General features: G+C 38.5%; 1 protein-coding gene across 1 annotated transcript in view; it reads left to right on the top strand.

Annotated features, from left to right (window-relative positions):
• CKAP5 (cytoskeleton associated protein 5) overlaps positions 1–21,249 on the top strand; it is a 4,315,141-nt gene that overhangs the window by 364,465 nt on the left and 3,929,427 nt on the right. The gene's annotated exons all lie outside the window — the stretch shown is intronic.

Here is a 21,249-nt window from a genome sequence, read left to right as displayed (position 1 = left end):
TTATTTGGGTCTGGCTTCTTTCACTAAGTGACTTACAAGCTAATAATAGGTAGTATTAGAAAAGGCAAGGAGTTATTAAAATTACACAAACATTATTAGTCTATAGTGTTCTGAAGTGGAGAAATTAATATTAGTTTGCCACGTATTATTCATATATTCAAAATTCTTGTCATATTTTCATAACTGAAAGACCTACATATTACTGAGGTGTATGGTGTGAAACACCAATATGGGGAACAGGACAATTGACTGTCAGTGCTAGGTTACATCACACTGTACTGGAAATATTGCAAGTCGTGTGCTACTAATTATGAAAATAAGCAATATTTCCATATGAACTTAGTATGTAAAAAACAAGTGACTTACAAACTGTTGCATGACATTAGGTGAAACCTTAGATGTTGTTGAAGAAAACTGTTTTTGATATTTGTCCTGTAAGTTGCACATCTTGACAGATATCCAGTAGTATTTATATTGCTAATTATACAATTATATGTTTTCATATTTCTGTAATATCTCAGTAAACATGCACTTATAGAGGAACATCTTGTTATGTAAAAGCTTATGTCTAATTTACAAAAAATGTTCTAACAATATATGTCTAGGTTGTACAGTTTTCAAGATATGAACATTTATTTGTAAAAGTTCACAAAAACATCATTTAGGGTTTGTGTGCATTATAATACAGTATTTATGGAAAAGACTATGAATACACCAACTTTTATCACTGTAAAGAATACGTCTTACTGAAAATGTTGCTATGTGTGCACTTTTAATAACTTTTACTGTTTACAAAATATTTACATTTTTATATTATACTTTTTAAATTTATTTTTGCAGGAAAATAGTTTAGAATGCAAGATGTGTGTACGCTGCTAGAGGTGTGACATTCCACACCACATAGGTTAAGAGTGAACCTGCAAGCTACCCTAAAAACTACAGACCAATAACTTTCCTTCTGACAATGTATAAACTATATATTGGAATTGATGCAAAGAGAGTTTATGTAGTCATTTAGAAGAAAAATCAGTCATGGCAATAGAACAGAAAGCATTTGACAGCATCCCACATTCATGGATAAAGGAATTCTTATTAATGTGTAAGATACAACCTATACTGATCATTACATTACAGTGACCATAAATCACTGGCAAAGCACTTCATATGTTCATAGGAGGTCACTAGGCTATTGGCCCTAGCATCTTTATAAGCCTAGCCATGTTATACCCTTGTTCCCTTATTGACCAAGTTGTATGATTTATATTTGCAGTGTGAGTCTATGATCAGCACTAGCTGCCCTTATCCAAGAGGGACATACGTGACACCCCGGGGGTAAATTTACGATCTTCCTTCCAGTTGGCTAAGTTACACTTAAATAGGGTCATTGAGAAGCTCTGCTTTACATGAATTGGGAGTTTGTTCCAGAGGAGTGACAGTCTCCTGGAGACATAACTGTCCTCCAGCATGTCCTGTTAATGTCGCAAGCTAGGTTAAGATCCCTGAAGTGACTGAATCTTGTCCCATTTGACTTGCAGATGTGCAGCATTTCCATTAGGGCAGTGTCTGAGACTGCTCTGCAGGCCAGGCACAAGTTGTCTCACAGCAGCCTATAAGATACAGTGTACAGTGACAGGGCCTTCAGTCTCCCCATGTAGGTCATGTGTTGAAGGCCCTGAATTTTCTTGGTGAGAAACCTCTGAGGTCTCTCCAGCTGCTGCAGGTATCTAGTGAGGTACCTACAGAAAGGAGCATTGCACTATGGGATGAGTACAGGGGAGTTATAACATCCTTAGCTCTGGATGCAATGCCCTTACTTATGAGATGTACGACACAGAAGGCCTTCATTACCACTGTGGTCACATTGTGATCAAAGTTAAGGTTGCTAACAGCCTGTGTTCTCAAAGTCTCACCACAGGGTTTGAGATAAGGGGTATTGTTAATATTGTAATTTGCAGGGACTTCCTCTTTTCTGAAAGGGATGATATCGCATTTTTTTTGCATTTAGTTTAAGTCCGTGGCTTTGGCTCCAATCATTTCTCTGTGTAAGCCCTTTTTGTAGTATGTCAACAACTTTGGGGGACTCAGTGATTGCACCCAATTTGCAGTCATCAGTGAACTTGGTAAGCCACAGGCCATCAATTTTCACCTGAATATCTGAGAAATAGATTCCAAACAGTAATAGGCCCAGCACAGATCCTTGTAGTACACCACTGGTAACTGGACTGCTGGTAGAGGTGGAATCCCCAACTTTGACTGTATGTGTTCTGTTGGTGAGCCAGTTGGCTACCTATCTAGTGACATATGGGTTAATTTCCAGCTGGGTGAGTTTCTCAGTGATGCAGCTAAGACATGATAAAGGACAATGTATTATCCCAGGGATAAAATTCAAAGGTGAATATTCCAGGGGGACTGTTTAAAAGTCATGGTTACAATTTGGCTCCCAGAAAACAACAGAGTGTAAAGACTTCACATCTTCTTTTTGTGTGTGATTTAAAACGCTATAGTTCATCAGATGAGAAGCTGAAAGCACAACTGCAAGTTGTCAACACTTTCTCAGATGATGTAAGAATGTCATCTGGTTTTGATAAATGTGCAAAAGCAACATTTAAAGCAGGAAAGCTTCAGCACCAAGAAAATAGTGTAAAATTTCACAGTACGTTAAAAAATGAAGACAGATACATTTCTTTCTCTCTTTCAGTGGCTTTTATTAACTACAGTACACACGTGCGGGAGCCTCATGGAAAGTACCAGGGAGACTCCCAGATCAAAGAAATAAACAAGTTTCTATACTGGTGATATTGCTGACAGTGCAAAAATATAAAACTGGACCAACTAGATTATTACACAGGACAATTAACCAATCAAAGGTTTACCCGTAAACATAAGGCAATTCACATCATCATATCTCTAGGCAAAAGAGAAAATCAGATATGCTTCCATAAGAGGCACATTTCCTGCCTTCAGGCAGAATCTAGCCTGTTCAGTATTTTTCCATTGTTCATAGTTCAGAGTTAACAGTACTCAGTACATCTCAGTTTATTCAAACTGTCACATACTCAATTCCCTTGAAACACATGCTTTGGTTGTTCATATTCTACAATCCCCCATTTGATGCTGTGTAAGCATCATCATTTAATCTGTCATACATTTGCCACAGATCTAGCATAACCATGCTACTAGTCTTTTCATCATTGAGAGACATTTTCTTTTCATTATCTACAGTCATAGATGCAGGCATATAAAATTTAGGCACTTTTTTCACAGTTTTTGAAGATATCAATTTCAAGATCAGTGCTTTGATTAGAAATAAGACAATGAAAGCAACAATTGCTAATACTGCAATTAACAAGATCAGCTTCAACAGTCCACCACCCCAACCTGAGAACAGATTGGTTAACCAAGCCCATGTTGAGCTATCAGCCTCTTTGGCCTCTGAAAGTTTGGAAATTCTCTGAATCAGTTCAAGGTGACTCTCAATTTCGTGCTGATTGTCAGGAATAAAAGTACAGCACTCCTCCTGGATTAAAGCACAAGTTCCTCCTTTCGCTGCTAGGGTGAAATCGAGGGCCATACAGTTTTAAAGTACTACAGCCCTCATAGCAGTCAGTTCATCAGTTACTAATTCTAGGGCAGAAAATGTAGCATTCTCAAGATTTCGAGCAGTTTAGATAACTTTCTCAGTTCCCAGATTGATTTCACTGCTCCGTATGACGGGATTATACCAGCCCATGATATTACATCATCACCCAAGTCCATATGGGACAGTCCTTTGGTACTAGCATGAGCCAGGTGATGATGATAGATCCATGAAGCATCAACTTTACCTACCGGACTGGCAGGCTTCTTGACTTCTCGTACGTTCTGAATTTTTCCCTTAGGTAATGTAGATACATGTCAGATAGCTGGAACAAGGTACACCAGGAAACAGCTGCCAGACCAGTTTCATGGTAGCCATTTATATGCTTTTCTTCCACACACAAAATAACAGTTCTCTACTTTGGTAGTGATATTGATAGGTTTAAAGCGATTCTCAGCATTCTGCTGCCCTTCAAATATTTTCCAGGAAACAGTTTCTATTTTCCGGGAAAAGTTAGCTATAGAGTTTTTCACAATTCTTGATATAGGTGAGAAATCGGTTACACAACCCCATGCAGTGCAGTTATATACCACTGCTTTGTTGCAATGGCTCCACCCTACTCTGATTTTATCCAGTTTCTGGAAACACACAGTTCCATTTTGACGGACAGACAACTGTAATGCTACTTTGTGTTTCAAAATAACTCTTGATGTGTCATAAATCAGATTTGTCCATGTCTCTTTAATCCCTAAAGGAACTATATTTAGCATCAATCCCCCATGAACCGTAGGAATGGCAGTGCAGATCCAGCAATTGGAAACATTAAGGGGGGATGATGCATAAGTATATTTTATGGCTTGGTAGGTATTGAATGGTGGATGCCATGCAGTTCTTTTGGCATGAGGTATTACTGTAGCAGAAAATAGGAATGGCCACATTAAAATATAAGAACAACAAAAATAACCACCAAGATTGTTGCACAGTACCTCAGTGGAAATGGTGGTCTCGGTGGTACGGTATGAGAATGGAGAAGTGTTCTGATTGAAGAGATGTCAGACATTATTAGGTGCAGGAACAGTATGGCTGTGTGTACGGGAAGTGATAGGTGGAGATTCTGGAGCCGTGAAAGGTAGAGGTGTTTGATCTTTGGAAGGGATGACTTTCTTAACGTGTGATATATGAATCCAGGTTGGTGAGCCTTGTAATCGTACTGCTGAAGAGGTTGTCAATAGAACCAGGTAAGGCCCTTTCCAACGAGGTTGCAGTGCTGTTTTTCTGGAAAAAGACTTGACATACACCCAATCGCCTGGTTGTAGTTCGGAAGACGTGAAAGGATCAGGGTTATGTTGTGCAGCTGCTACTTGGCGGTGATAACACTGTAAGAAAGAAACAAGAGAAGTGCAGTATACAATAACATCATGATCAAAGGCATCGTACTCAGAAAAGGGTGGTGGTGGAGTCATGGGCATTCGCATAGGTCGGCCCATTAGAATTTCATGAGGAGAAAGACCTTTAGTAGGATGTACTTGTGCTCTCATAGAGAGCAAAGCTAGTGGTAAGGCCTGTACCCAAGTGAGGCCTGTTTCAGTAGTAATTTTTGCTAGTCTAGTTTTTAGTGTTTGATTCATGCGTTCTATAATTCCAGATGCCTGCGGTCTATATGGACAGTGAAATTTTAGAGTGATGCCCAACATAGTACACAGTGAGTCAATTAATTGAGCTGTAAAATGTGTTCCACGGTCCGAATATATATAACAAGGAACACAAAACCGAGGTATAAAGTCATAACAAAGTTTCTTAGCAACTGAGATAACATAATTTTTCGCACAAGGGTATGCTTCTAACCATCCGGAAAAAACATCAACAACAGTTAAAACATATTTAAAACATGTACAAAGTGGTAATTCAATGAAATCCCATTGCAAAGCACAAAATGGTTTCAATGGTTTTGCTAAGGGTTGTACGGGAGCCACTGTGCCTTTGGAAATATTGTGCTGTAAACAAATAGAGCATTTGCTCACAAAGTGCTGTACAGAAACAGAAAGCTTTGGGCAAACCAATCCTTTTGGATTTGTTTTATTAAAGCTTGTACCCCAACATGGGCTGGCAAATGATAAGCTTTAATGAGGGAATTTAGCATGGATAGTGGGCAGACCAATCTGCCATCTGGATGTTGCCAAATCAAATCAGATTGTTGAAAACAGTTTTGAGCCAGCCATATTTTTCTTTCTGATTCTGAGACCTCATTCTGTAAAGCTTTTAGTACTGTATCATCAAAAGTTTTCATAGGTTGTAATGGCTGCAAAAAGTGACCCTGAACAGTTTGTGACAAAGCAGCCTGTTTAGCAGCCCAGTCAGCAAAATTATTGCCGTTACTCTCGAAAGTGTCATTGGATTGATGGGCTGCACATTTAACAACAGCAATTTCAGAAGGTAACAGTAAGTCTTGTAATAAATTATTGATATAAAAATGTTTTTTAATGGGTGTTCCGGAAGACGTTAAGAACCCTCGTTCTTTCCATAATATACCAAAATCATGAACAACACCATGGGCATAACAGGAATCAGTATAAATAGTAACCGACTTGTCTTTAGCTAGTTTACATGCATGTGATAATGCCACTAATTCCACGGCATGTGCGGAGGTGCCAGTTGGTAATCGTGCTAATTGCAATACTTCAGCCGGTGTACAGACTGACCAAGCAGCTTGGAATTTTCCGAAGTTTGTTCCTAAACAGGATCCGTCAACGAAAAAAACTAAATCAGGATTTTGCAAAGGAGTATCAAATAAATTCAACCTAGGAGAAAGAACAGAGTTAACTACTAACACACAATCATGTGGTTCGCCCTCGTCTGAGGTTGGTATTAAAGAGGCAGGGTTTAGTGGTGGGCAGCATTTAATTTGTAAAGCAGGATTTCCCATTAAACTTATTTCGTACTTAGTAAAATGTGCTTTTGAAAGATATTGTGTTTTAGTTTTCAAAACTAAGGCTTGAACAGCATGTGGGACTGCTAGTACAGTGTCATGTCCCAGGGTTAGTGGAGCTGCCATATCTACCAAGATGGCAGCAGCAGCCACAGCCCGTAAGCAAGCTGGATAACCAGAAGCAACCGGATCCAATTGAGTGCTATAGTAAGCAATTGGTCAGTACCCTCCAGTGCATTGCTGGGTTAAGAGACCCAGAGCAGTCTTATTTTGTTAGCAACAAAAGAAAATGAAAGGTTTAGAATAGTCTGGTAACCCTAAGGCAGGAGGATTTACTAGGGCTGTTTTAATTGCCTGAAAAGCCTCATCATGCTGTGATGTCCAGGGTAGAGGGTCTGTAATGTCCTTTTTCAAGAGTTGCAACAGAGGGGCGGTAATTTCTGAAAAATTAGACACCCACTGTCTGCAGTATCCTGCTAGACCAAGGAACCCTCTAAGTTGCCTCTGGGTTACAGGACGAGGTGCAGTTTGAATAGAACTGATATGGTTTGGGAGTATCCGACGAGAGCCCATTTCAATTATGTGTCCTAAATACTGTACTTTATCTTGACAATATTGTAATTTTGATTTATTTACTTTAAATCCACGTGCGGCTAGAAATTTTAACACTAAAAGAGAATCTTCCTTACAGGCGTTTATGTCTGAGGAGGCTATAAGGATATCGTCCACATATTGGACTAGTACTGAACGGGACGGTAGCTGTAAATCTTGTAATTGCCTATGCATTTCCCTTGAAAATAAAGTCGGGGATTCTACATACCCCTGGGGTAATCGAGTCCAAGTATACTGTTGCCCTTTGTAGGTAAAAGCAAACAAATATTGACTATCATAATGTACTGGGATAGAGAAAAAGGCTGATGAAATATCTATTACTGTAAAACATTTAGCTGTAGGTGGGATACAACTTAAAATAGTAGCAGGGTTTGGCACAATTGGGAAGACAGGCATAACTACTTTGTTAACTTCCCGTAGATCTTGCACAAATCTGTAAGCTTGCTTACCAGGTTTCTTTACTGGTAATATTGGAGTATTGCACGGGCTTGTGGTGGGTACTATTATCCCTTGCTGTGCTAGTGCAGAAATAACAGGGGCTATACCAGAAATAGCCTCAGCTGTCAGAGAGTACTGTGGTACTCGCGGCAATTTTGCTCCAGGTTTTAGAGTTATTTTTACAGGGATAGCTGAAGTAAAAAATCCTACATCATTATCATGAGTTGTCCACAAACAAGAGGGCAGGGACTGTAAATCTTAATTTCTGTTAGAATCTGACTGAATACACATTGATTGCAATGTGATAGTATCATCTAAGGCTGCTAAAATAGTGTTCTGTTGGTCTGAAGGTACTTGGAGATAGACTCCATCAGCTGTGCAAAAGATGGTGGCCCCCATTTTGCACAATAAGTCTCGTCCTAATAAATTTAAAGGTGCCGATGGTCCTACTAAAAAGGCATGATTATCCTGCAATGGTTCCAAAGTTATTGGGACTGGAACAGTTTCAGAATACTCGATAGGTATACCGGAAACACCTACTCCTTTAGTCACTTTATTAGAAAGTGGAATATTCATGGCTGTTCTGCTAGTTAGCATAGATTTAGTTGCTCCGGTATCAATCAAAAATGGATATGGTTTATTTTTAACCAGTAGCATAACATGTGGACTGTCCTGATCCACAGGAAGGAAGGGGTACAACTGCTGTTTTTTCTGTTCAGGGAACCTTCATTGTGGATGTTGTCGAGGGTTTGGCATCCAGTTAGAATTCCATTGTTGTGAAGCCTCAGTGTATGGTGCAGGTTGCTCTGCCAAATATGGACACTCATTTTTCCAGTGGCCTGTCTGGCCACAATTGAAACATTCATTCTGATTACTTGGATTCTGGGTTTGGGTGGGTTGTGTGCCTTGATAGTTTTGCTTATTGTGAGTAGCTGGACTGTGACCTCTTCCCCTCTCCTGTCCCCACCCTTGTCCTCTACCTCGATGCCCGGGTTGGCCCAGAGCGTTACACATTTGAATTTGTGCTTGTACTAATTTTTCCTGTAAATCCTTCTTTTCTTTAGCCAAATGGTCAGATAGGTATTGTACTTGTTGGACTAACTCATGCAGGCCCAGACTGGGCCAGTTCAAACATACTTCTTTTAATTTGTCTCTCACTTGAGGGCGTAACCCATCCACAAAAGCAGCTGACAGCCCGCTCTGAGCTGGCCCTTCGGTGGGCTCTGGGTATCCGGAATATGCCTCAAAGGCATCAGTAAGTTGTTGTAAATATTCATCTATAGGTTCGTCTTCTCTTTGTAAGACTGATTTAATCTTAGACCAATTTGGGGTAGGTGGTACTATAACAATAATGGCATCAACAATTCATTGTCTAACCGCTTCAAAACCGTTTTCCCCTTGTGTGTTATGTTTTGGTATTGGGGTGGGGACATTAGCATGATCCCATATACGTTTCATGAGATCAGCTGGAACAGCGTATTGGGGGACAGCTTTAACTTCTTCTATAGTAGGATTTTGTAGACATATGTGTCCTGCTAATACGCGTTGAAACTTTGCTGGGTTATTACGAATGGGCGGAAGTGATTTGGTAATAGCTTGAAAATCAACTGCCGACCACGCCCTAGGTACTATGACAGTAGCTGGTTGTTCCGCATCTCTGGCATGTGCTGGATTTGTAACCTCCCTCAATGGAAATATTCCTGCTTCATCTGACGAGCTCGTGCTTGAATTGGAAGTGAAGCTTTGATGAGATTTATCTGGATTAATATAATCATTCTTATCCATAACCACAATTGGGCATTGCTTATAATATTTACCTTTGTGTGAATAAATCGTTTTCCTATTTTGAGGTATTTTCGGCTGACTGGACCGAGGGTCAAAAAGCATTTGCACTTTTCTTTTGTGTTGTTTCTTAATCTTAGAGCGAGTCACTCTAGGGGATGATTTGCTTGTATCTATTTGGTGGGGTTGTTCTATAGTCAGGCGACTAGGTTGGCCTCCTATCACCTGATCTCCCTGTCTGGGGTCCTGAATGATTTGCTCTTCCATCCGCCGGCCTTCACTTGGTATTGTAGAACTAACAGTTCCGTCCTGTAATTGTGAAGGTTGATATTGCAGTGGTGGAGCCGTAGGGGGTGGGGGGAACCATGGATTATCATCGTCAGATGATTCTGGTATCTGTAGTTTATTTAATTCTTGTACTGGATATAATCCCTTAAAGGGAGGGTCTTTTAAACGTTTACCATTAGCTATGTCTAGATTCTTAGTAGTTTGCCGCAGTTCCTTTATCTGCTCTTTTAACTTTTGTTGACTATCTTTAAGACTATTAACGACTGAATCTTTTTCCCTTTCTTTAGCCTCACACATCCAATCATTAAAAGCTGCCCAGCACAACCCTGGTATTTTTCCTTTCTTTTTTAATTTTTTTTTCATAAATTAGTCAGAACATCTTTATTAAAACTACCATTTTCCAGAAAAGCAAGATCGCCATCGTCCTTAGTAAGGGCGATCCAATCATCTAAAAACATACAACTGTCCTGGGACACCCGATAAAACATATAACCAGCTGGTGTACCTTTTTCTGGCTCATTTATTTTTCCCGCACTCACTCCCATTTCCACTCAGTACCCCACTATCACTCAATGAGCTATACCTGTTTACCACAAGTTTAGCTAAGGCGTTATGAAAACGTCTTGTTACCCCACTCTCATACAAGATGCTATACCTGTTTGACACAGGTCTAGCTAAGGCATTATAAAAAACATCTTTTTACCCCACTCATACAAGAAGCTATACCTGTTTGACACAGGTCTAGCTAAGGCATTATAAAAAACATCTTTTTACCCCACTCATACAAGAAGCTATACCTGTTTGACACAGGTTTAGCTAAGACGTTATAAAAACGTCTTTTTCCCCACTCTCATTCCTCCTTTCAAACGTATGACGCCAGTTTATTCTCCGGATTAACCCCCTCTCATACTGCGCATTCATGCATGCCACTTACCTTAAAACGACTGAAGGAGAGAAATCATAACTTTGTCAGAAAAAAAATTTGTTCATAAAACTTTAGAAGGCAGACAGGGACAGAAAAATGAAAGAAATACCACAGAAACAGAAAAATCTGTTGTGGGCTCTTTTAGCAGTATTTCGTTCAGTTCTCAACTGCCGCAGCTTGCTCTTAATTCAGATCCGAGTAAATGGCACCAATTGTAAAATTTCACAGTACATTAAAAATGAAGACAGATACATTTCTTTCTCTCTTTCGGTGGCTTTTATTAACTACAGTACACACGTGCGGGAGCCTCATGGAAAGTACCAGGGAGACTCCCAGAACAAAGAAATAAACAAGCTTATATACTGGCGATATTGCTGACAGTGCAAAAATATAAAACTGGACCAATTAGATTATTACACAGGGCAATTAACAATCAAAGGTTTACCCATAAACATAAGACAATTCACATCATCATATCTCTAGGCAAAAGAGAAAATCGGATATGCTTCCATAAAAGGCACATTTCCTGCCTTTAGGCAGAATCTAGCTTGTTCAGTATTTTTCCATTGTTCATAGTTCAGAGTTAACAGTACTCAGTACATCTCAGTTTATTCAAACTGTCACATACTCAATTCCCTTGAAACACATGCTTTGGCTGTTCATATTCTACAATAGTCTGAGACAGGAATGGGATATGAAGGAACCTGTGCAAAAAAGACTATATAAATGTTTGGTAACTGAGGAAGGATCAACAATCAAATGTGAATAAGTGCTAACAAAACTCAGTAAGGAATATTTTTAGAAGACTAAAATTAGTATTGAAAACAGCCCTGACATCTAGGAACAAAGTCCAAGCTAGAAACCAATTTGCTCTTCCCGTTCTAACTGACTGGCCCATAAAGGTATTTGATCAGCAAAACAAGAAACATTCTTCATGCTTATCAAATAATATATAAAAATCAGTGTATACCAGGATTATATATATTCCTCGAGTTAAGTCAGTGAGTATGGCTGTAGGTTTGGGACATTTATTCCTGTTAGGAAGGTAAAACTTCAATATTTGAAGATATACATAGCTCTGTGTGTTAGTATTTATTACTAGGTTTTAGGGGGGTATCGGGGGGTGTTTTTTTTTTTTGTTTGAGGGCTTTCAACAAAACAAAAGGTTTTGTAAGATGTGACAGGTTGAAATGGATATGATAAGAAACAACTGTATAAAAGTTCAACCTGCCAAACAGTGTATGCATGTAACAGAGCAAAACAAGCTGTTATACATAAAAGGAGGGGATAATAACTTTTTAATACAATAATGCTTTCTGTAATGTCTTTAAATGTTAATGGTCTCACAGATAAATACAAAAAGAAAGAGTAGTGAACTATATTAAAAAGACAGAGTGCAAATAGCTATGCTATTGGAGACACACTTGGAAAGAAATGAACATGTACATTTGATAAAGAAAGGTTTTCAGGATGGTTATTTAGTGGAATACCTGGGGCAAAGGAAAAGAGAAGTACTTATATTAATTGCTATAAGATCTCCAATGGAGATATAAGAGGATAGAAAAAGATAATAATGGTAGATTTGTAGTACTAAGGAGATACTGGCAAGGGAGGGGGATTACACTGGCATGGATTTATATTCTACTGAAAACTGCTATAATGGAGCTTAAGAAAATTCTTGGAGAAATGGTCAGCCTTCAGGAAGGAATTTTACTTATAGGTGGGGACTGGAATTTGATTTGTAGCAGTGAAGATGTGTCTGGGGGGCCCAGAAAGGAAAGTATAACAAAGGAGGGTAAACTTTTGAAGAAATTTATGAAAATATTTGGCATGGAGGATGTGAATTCAGTAACATGAGCTAAGAGTGAAATTACATATTATTGCCCAAGATACAAAAACTGGGCTAGGCTAAATAGAATTTACATTTCACAGGAACATGTGCATTTAATTGAAGGTCTTGATACCCACCCAATAACTGCCTCAGATCATGTGCCAATAATACCTAAAATAAAAATACAGAGTAATGAAATAAACATAAGACACTGATGCTATCCCGCCTATCTGTTGAAAAGGGAGGAATTTAAGGAATGGGTAGTGGAAATTATTCAGGAGCTGATAGAGAGGATAGCAATTTCTTCTGAAAATATAGCTAGGGACTGAGATAAAATTAAAGTGGAGGTTAAAACTAGGGTGGAAATAAAAGAAAGGGAGATATGGTTAAGAAGTAACAAGAATTATTTAGAGGGACTGACAAGTGTTAAAGTATTGCAGAATATGGTGAATCTCACAGAACAAGAAGAGGAGCAACTGCAGAGTGTTAAACAGAAAATAAGGGGTTACCTCAATGTTATGCAGGAGTTTAGAAAGATTGCTATTAAGCAACTGCTTTTTGATCGTAACTAGAGTACAAAAACTTTTAGCACAATGACTCAGACAACAGAAAGTAGAAAGGGCTATCACCAAGCTTAGAGAGCCTATAACAAGGAAGGTAACAAGAAATCCTGTAGAAGTATTGGAAATGTTTTGGAAATTCTATGAAAGTCTGTATAAAGCAGAGAAATATGGAAAACAAGAAAAGGTACAAATGGAAATGTTTATTGAAGAATAAAATATGCCAAGGTTAGAAGTAGATGAGGTTCAGTTACGAACAGTTAGGATAGGAGGAGATGAGATAAAAATGGTGGTGTATAACCAATCTACGGGAAAGTCCCCAGGAATGGATGGATTGCTGTGAAAGTTTGAAAGGTATAAGGGAAAAACTGATAAAGATCTGGAAAGTTTTGTTTAATAATATTTTAAGAGGAGGAGAAGTACCAACATCCTGAAAGAAAGCAGTGGTAGCTGTAATACCTAAAGAAGGTAAAGACACATTTGATCCAGCTTTATACAGGCCCATTTCAATACTAAACCATAATTATTAAGTGTTTATGTCTATAATGGCTAAAACATGGCAAAAGTGATGCCAAATTTGACAGATATGGATCAATGTGGTTTTGTGGAGGGGAGGCAAAAATTTGACAACATTAACAGAACAATGATGATTCAGAGAGAAGCAGAATCTAAGAAAATACCACTGTTGTTGATGGGTCTTGATGCAGAGAAAACATTTGACAGAGTAAGCTGGGACTTTATGAGCAGGGTAATGGAAGCATTTGTATTCTCTGATAAAATTATAAGGTTGATTAGGAGGATATATGAGTGATTGGAGGCAAAAACTAAAGTGGGTGGGGTTCTCTCTGATAATTTCTACTTGAGAAGAGGAACCAGGCAGAGGTATCCTCTTTACCCTTTGTTATTTGCATTATATTTAGAACCATTGGCAAAGAAAATAAGGGACTCAGAAGTTAATTCATGGATATAATTAGTATGGTAGTGAAGAAAAGCTAGCTTTATTTGCAGATGATATTATTTTATACCTGACAAAACTAGAGCATAACATAATGTCATTGAACATTTTGAGGCTGTTTCAGATCTTTTCAGGATACAAAATTAATGAAGCTAAAACAAAGGCAATAGCAGTACATTATGTACCCACACACAAATTGATTCAACAATATCCATATTTATGGGGACATGATAAAATGAAGTATTTAGGAGAATGGATTAAAATTATTGTGGTATGGTGGCTAAGGCTATGTGGGAAGACAGTAAACAAAAGATAATACAAAAACTGAGAAAATGGAAGCTTTGATATACGGATATAGATAGTAAGATACAAGCAGTTAAAATGTTTTTAATTAATAAAAAGCTGAATGATTTTATCTGGGATGAGAAGATAACAAGAGTCAAATGAGATAAACTGATTCTTCCAATAGTACAAGGCAGATTGCAATTACCAAATTTGAAGGGATATTTCAGAGCAGCACAGCTAAGTCTCCTATACATAGCGCAAGCAGAAAACTATAATTCAAAGTGGAAATGGTTGATGATGAAATAGAAGCCCAAGAAACAAGGAGATGGGATTTTGGATGCAGACCTTTAAGAAGATTAACAATAATCATACAGAATATTATATCCATAAAGTAGCAGAAAGTATGCTAAGAACTAAGCCAATACAGGAATGGAGATAGGAGATTCTGGCGATGGGGATGACTGCAATTAAGGTTATAGACAATAGGCAAGAGGGGGCTGGAATTTATTGGAGGAAACTGGGAGCTAATAACTAGAGATGGAAAGGTAATAGAATTGGAAGACACCAAAAATTCATTTGGATTGAAATTAGAGTATAGGCAAAGAGAAATAAATGGGGTTCTTAAACAAAAGACCTGTACTGGTAGAGTTTTTAGTAGAATCTAGAACAGAAGTTGCTGTTAAAAAAATAATTAGTAGAGCATATAAAATATTGCCTGATAACTATAAGAATCAACCAGATGAGGCTAGAAAGGATTGGGAAGAGAGACTGGATAAGCATTTCACAAAGAGACAATGGGAAATATATGTATAGCTCCAGTATATGCAGTAAAATCTAGAAGATTTAGGATTTTTGCTTGGAAATGTTTACATAGATATTTTTATACCCCAAGTAGTCTCCAGATACATTTTCCTCAGGTAGATAGCAACTGTTCGAGGTGTGATGGGGAAGAAAGAAATAACTGGGAACATATTTTCTGGGAGTGTAATGAGTTGTCAGACTTTAAAGATTCCCTTCAGACTGCTCTGTCAGGGATGCTGGGTGAACAAATTGGTGTAACTAGGGAAATAATTTTTCTGAACTATGATACAGAAATGGAATTGTCTAGACATAGTAAAGCTTTGCTCAGTCTAATTATGGTGGCTGCCAACAAAGCAATTACTAGAAAATGGAAACAAAGTCTAAATCAACTGTACTAGAAGTAGTAACTATAGTAACAGAGATAAAACAAGTGGAAATGGAATCTTTAGAAAAGAGTTGGAGCATATTACGTAGGATAAAAAGGGGAATTGTGGGAACAATTCATACAGGGGAGGAATGAGGTTTAAAAGAAGGCAGGACTTGAATGAGCTATGTGATGTTTGACTGACAATGACTGGGTAGATTATAAGTGAATTATAATGTTTGCAACTGGGATTATGTCAATATGGTTTGTGATGTAAAAAGCTTGCAACTAGGATTGTGTCGATATGGTTTGTTTTCAGTTATATAAATGTATGATTGCCTATGTTGATAATTTATAAAGATGTTTCTTCTTTAAAAAAAATAAAAGATTATATATTCCTCATCCTGAAGGAGGTAAGGGCCCCTTCAAAACTGCTTACATGTATAGCTCTACAATTGTAAGACTGTATACATATCTGCTGACTTCACTATATCCAAACATAGTGAAAGTTTTAAAACATGAGGAGAACAAGTCTAACATAACTTTCCTGCTTAGTTTAGCAGAAGTAAAGGGCAGGTAGCCTAGTACTAACCTTTGAACCTATGAACCTAAGGAATAGTTAAGGACAGGTGAATTTAAACCAGACAATGAAAGGTTAATACTGGCAGCCCAGGATAGTGGACTATATATACATTGGTCTACAAAGTCCATTGGACATGTGGAAGAAACAGGCAAATTCAGGTTCTGTAAAAAAAAAAAAACAGCTGGAAACAGTCATACATCTTGTTACTGGGTGTGATACACTAATGGCAGAGGGCCTGTATACTGAAAGGTATGATAATGTGGCATGACTGCTGCACTGGAGATTCTACAAAGCTGCAATACTGAAATAGCTGACAAGCATTGGATACATGAGCCACAAAACCTTATTGAGAATGATGAAGTTTATATCATATGGGATCACCCATTACCAACAGTTCAAAAAATAGATGCGAGAAAAGCAGATACAGTAGTCCATGAAAAGAAAACAAAAGTAGCATTGATCAATGAAATGACTGTACCCAGTGATTACAGTGTCCTAAGTACAGAGAGACACAAAGTCATAAAATACCAGGATTTACAGGCAGAAATGAGGGCAATGTGGAAGAAGCATACGCAGACAGTTCCAGTAGTAGAAGGAGCAATGAGTCACATAAAATAATTTGCAGTCATATTTAAATATACCACCAATACATTTAACTCCTTATGAGTTGCAAACGGAGTCAGTTCTGGACATACTAAGGGTTCTGCGAAGAGCACCTTTGGCTAACATCAAAGACTGAAAAAATATTAATTTCATGAACTTTAATCATACTTTGATTTAAGAATGGGGTTCATTCCCATTATGGTATTAGAAACCCAAACGACTTGGAGAAATTAAACTGAGAGATCACTGAAATTGATACACTTAGTGATTAGAGTGTCTCACGTAAAGAGAGACAGAAAGTCATAAAATATCAGGATATGCAGGCAGAAATGAGAGCAATGTAAAAGAAAGATATCCAGACAGTTCCAATAATAGTAAGAGCAATGGATCTTATAAAAAAGGATCTACAGTTGTATCTAGATATGCTACCAATACATGTAAATACATATGAATTGCAGAAGGAGTCATTTCTGGGCATGGTGTGGGTGCTGCAACAAAAAGCACTTTGGCTAACATTAAACACTGAAAAAGATACTAATTTCATGAACTTTAATTATACCCTGACGAGAATTGGGTCCATTCCCATCATAGTATTAAAAACCCAGAAGATTTGGAGAAATTAAAGTGAGAATCTCTCCATGGGCAGAGTGATAATGGCATGTAATATTTGCTTGATCAAGATTATTTATTATTTTAATTTATAATTTTTAAAAGCCTAATACTCGAAAAAAAATTTGTAACCTTCTTACACATTTGCTTGAATAATATATAAAGTATTAATGTTATAATCTGATGTAACCAAACATTTAATCAGCTAAAGTTTGTAATAATGTTACTGCAGTTAGTAAGCACCAAGTCCAACTTTTTATTATATCCCATATTAGACAAAATGATTTGTGATAATCCTTTTAGGTTGACTATGCCCAAAACTGTTTGTTCATAATGTGAAGAAGAATTAATGTCAACAAGAATTATCATTGGGTTGGCAAGAATAATATACTCAAAATATTGAAGAAATATCATATACTCCTCCTAGCTCTTTTGGACTTCTAGAACAAGCTATTATATACAACGTTCTACAGTGAAGGATGCCTTCTAAAACTACTGACAGCTGGCACAAAAGATTAAGGCTGGGAGTTGTAGTTTCTCTGGTACAGAGTTTGATTCCCTCAGCCCTCATCATTCACCTACTTGATCAAGTCCCTTAACTAGACATAGCTCCTGGGTTGCCCCTGAAAATGATCTGTATGCTCAGTGGGCCTTCCTGGTTAAGAAATAGGTTTTACTATTTCTACATCAGAAGATACAGAAAAAAATATTTTTTTTATGAGTGAAGGATATCCAATATTTCTATTGTCTGAGCATGCAGTGCTAATTGCTAAAGTCTTGTGTAGATGTAAAGCTCATCTTCTATAGTAGTTCATCTTTTTTTTTAATCACACTTTTTGCATTGCAAAATTAATCATCTATAATGTTATCAGATCTAGGGTTTTAAGTCTTTGCTGAATGCTACTCTTTCATTTTGTAACACCTTAATTAATGCTCCCAGTCTATGTTTGGGTAGTTGAAGTCGCCCAATATAATGGTGTTTGGAGAGACCTTCATATTTTCCAGTGTTCTCAGGAAAGCCGAGTGGGGTTCCTGGGTTTGGGAGGGTGGTCTGTAGCAGGCTATAAACTGGAAGGCAGTTTTACTCACTGTTAGTTGCACATGGATAGTCTCTGATGCTTCGTGCTGTGCCACCAACCTGGAGGTGTGGGTATCTTTGATGAATATTGATACTCCCCCTCCTTTTGTGGTTCGGTCCAAGTTTTGGGGCCAAAAAGCATGGTATGAGGTATAACCTGGTAGTGCTGGGGTGCTCTCGGGAGCCTTGAACCAGGTTTCTGTTACTGCACAAATATCGATGTTCTCCATGCTAAGAAGAGTTTCGAGTGCGTGCATCTTGAGGTTTAGACTTCTGGCATTGAGTAGCATTACTCTTAGTTTCTTATCCCTTGTGATACTTATGGAGGTGGGTTTGTCTTTTGAGCCTTGCCTAAAAAAGGCACTATGGGGGTAGCAAGAGCCTTTGCCAATATCCGAAAGCCCAGGGGTGACAGGTGCAAGCCGTCCCTAGCGAAGCATCATGGCTTGTTGAGCATGTCATCCCAGGCTGACAGGCATTGGATCCCCTTTGAATGACACCAATACTTAAGCCAATTGTTGAAATTGATCATCTTGTCTTCATATTGTGGCATCATTCTTGGTGAGGGTAAGATGCTACTCAAGGTCAGGGTCATACCAGCCTGGGCTACATGCTCAGAGAGCTCCTCTATGTCTCTTTTCATGTAGTCCAGGGAGGTACGTCTCAGGTCATTCACACCAGCATGGACAATGACTGAGTCATATTTGTACTTGCCTTGGAGTGACCTGAGTGCTTGTGTTATGTGGCGGATCCTAGCACCCGACAGGCAGCTCACCGTGACCTTCTCCTTGTTCAGCCTGGTGAGCGGGACGTCAGTGTGCCTGACGATAGAGTCACCTATTACAAGTGTATCAGATGTGTTGTTTAGCCTTAAGGGCTGTGACTGTTCGGCACACTGGCGTTGTGAGCTATGTGTTGCACGTATTTTGTTTTGGGGTAGCGGTTGCTTGGGTGTCTGCTTTGGAGGTCTCTGCTGCTTAGGCAGATTTTTATTTAGAGCCTGTGAGTATGTTTTTGTGTGTTTATGTGTTTGGTTTGCTGTCGTGGTAGGTCTATGTGAGACTGGAATTGTAGTGAGTGTGGTTTCCTTCTCCTCCTGTCTGGTTAAGCCAGTACTGAGTTGAGAGAGCTTAGCCTCCAGTTTGGCTATATGGTTGCATCTCTCACATGTGTTGGAATTTGTTGGGAGGAGGAGAGGGTTGTCTGTGTACATGAGGCAGTTGTAACATTGCCTCAAGATTCCCAGATTCACCAGCTGGACCGGAGAGGAGATTGACAACTGACCTTTGGACATGCTAGAATAGTATTGGGAATTCCTTTATAATTGAAAAAAGGGCCAATGGGGAACAAGGTACTCAAGGGGAGTTTGTGAGGGTGTAGTGCTTTTAATTTTTTAGTGCTGACTTATATAATTGCTTTAGTGAGCAAGTGCCAGGTAACTTAAATGCAATGTGTTACAGGTAACTTAAATGCAAAAACAACAAACAGTAACTTTCTTTCAAGTGAAACAAGGAAATAAGTACAGTAAGCAATTCAGATATCACTAGGAATCCACAGAAGCGCTGAAAAGCCCCGTTTTAGGTGAAATTAGCATTTCAGGGAAATAACAAACAAACAAGCATACAAACAAAACTAGATTCAGCAGGCCTGGATCTAGTCTATGCTACAGCAAACAAGGTGTACCAATTTCAGTAAGAAACAGTTCAAATATGCAGGCACTATAAGCCTTTAACCAGAAATTCCCAGCTCAGAAGGGCAGAGTCCAGCCTCTCCTCCCACAAGAGTGCAGACCACAAACCTTCTTAATGTAAAATAACTGGCCTGAAGCCCAAGTGCTTAAACCAGAACTAATACACTTTTAGAAGAACAGATACTGAGCCCTCAATCAGCAGTTCCCAACTTAGAAGGATGTAAGCTACCTGTCCTGCCACCACAGTGCAGGCCACAAACCTTCCTAATGTAAAACAACTGGTCTGAAGCCCAAGTGCTTAATCCAAAAGACTTAGAATGATAGCTACACTTTAATCAAGTTACTACCAAGCAGTAATAAATACAGTTGAATACTTTAAAGAATGCCTGGATTAGTGCTCAAGTTATACAAACAAAGCTAGATTCAGCAGGCCTGGATCTAGTCTATGCTACAGCAAACAAGATGTACCAATTTCAGTAAGAAGCAGTTCAAATATGCAGGCACTATAAGCCTTTAACCAGAAATTCCCAGCTCAGAAGGGTAGAGTCCAACCTCTCCTCCCACAAGAGTGCAGACCACGAACCCTCTTAATGTAAAATAACTGGCCTGAAGCCCAAGTGCTTAAACCAGAATTAACACACTTTTAGAATAACAGACACTGAGCCCTCAATCAGCAGTTCCCAACTTAGAAGGATGTAAGCTACCTGTTCTGCCACTACAGTGCAGACCACAAACCTTCTTAATGTAAAACAACTGATCTGAAGCCCAAGTGCTTAAACTAAAAGGCTTAGAATGAGTTACACCAAGCAGTAATAAATACAATTGAATACTTTTAAGATGATGCAAAAGCAAAATAAAGTAGGAAGAAACACAAATACAGTAAAAGCAGATACATTTTTTTAAGTGGAAAGAGAGAAAGGAAAGAGAGAAAGGAGTAGCAGAAACTAAGCTGATTGGCCTTCTCAAATGTTCTCCCTGTACTGGGTAGAATGAGGTAATGACACTAGACTGGGAGGAGGGTCCCAGATCAAATTTACACTATGGGTGGGCAACTGCAAAGCCACCAACTATAAAAAACACTATACCAACAGGGAGGGAGGGTGGGAAACAAACTGCAGAAATTTTTCTCACAGCTGAAAAGCAGCAGTGAGCCTTTAAATGAAAGTTTTAAACAGCTAAAGAAGCCTCTAGAAAAAAGAGTTTAACTGCAACAAGTTTTCAGAAACAAACAACCCAACAGATGCTTAATAAAAGTGGACAATTTCCAGTTAATACCTCACACACAGTGAAACTAGCTAGAAAAATACACAGTACACAAAGTGCTATAAATAACAAAGAAATA

Source organism: Protopterus annectens, chromosome 9.part0 (assembly GCF_019279795.1).
Source record: "Protopterus annectens isolate FY-2018-M chromosome 9.part0, PAN1.0, whole genome shotgun sequence".
NCBI classification, from domain to species: Eukaryota; Metazoa; Chordata; order Ceratodontiformes; family Protopteridae; genus Protopterus; species Protopterus annectens.
Note: the sequence above shows the minus strand (reverse complement) of the source record. Positions and strands in the feature narration are given on the sequence as shown.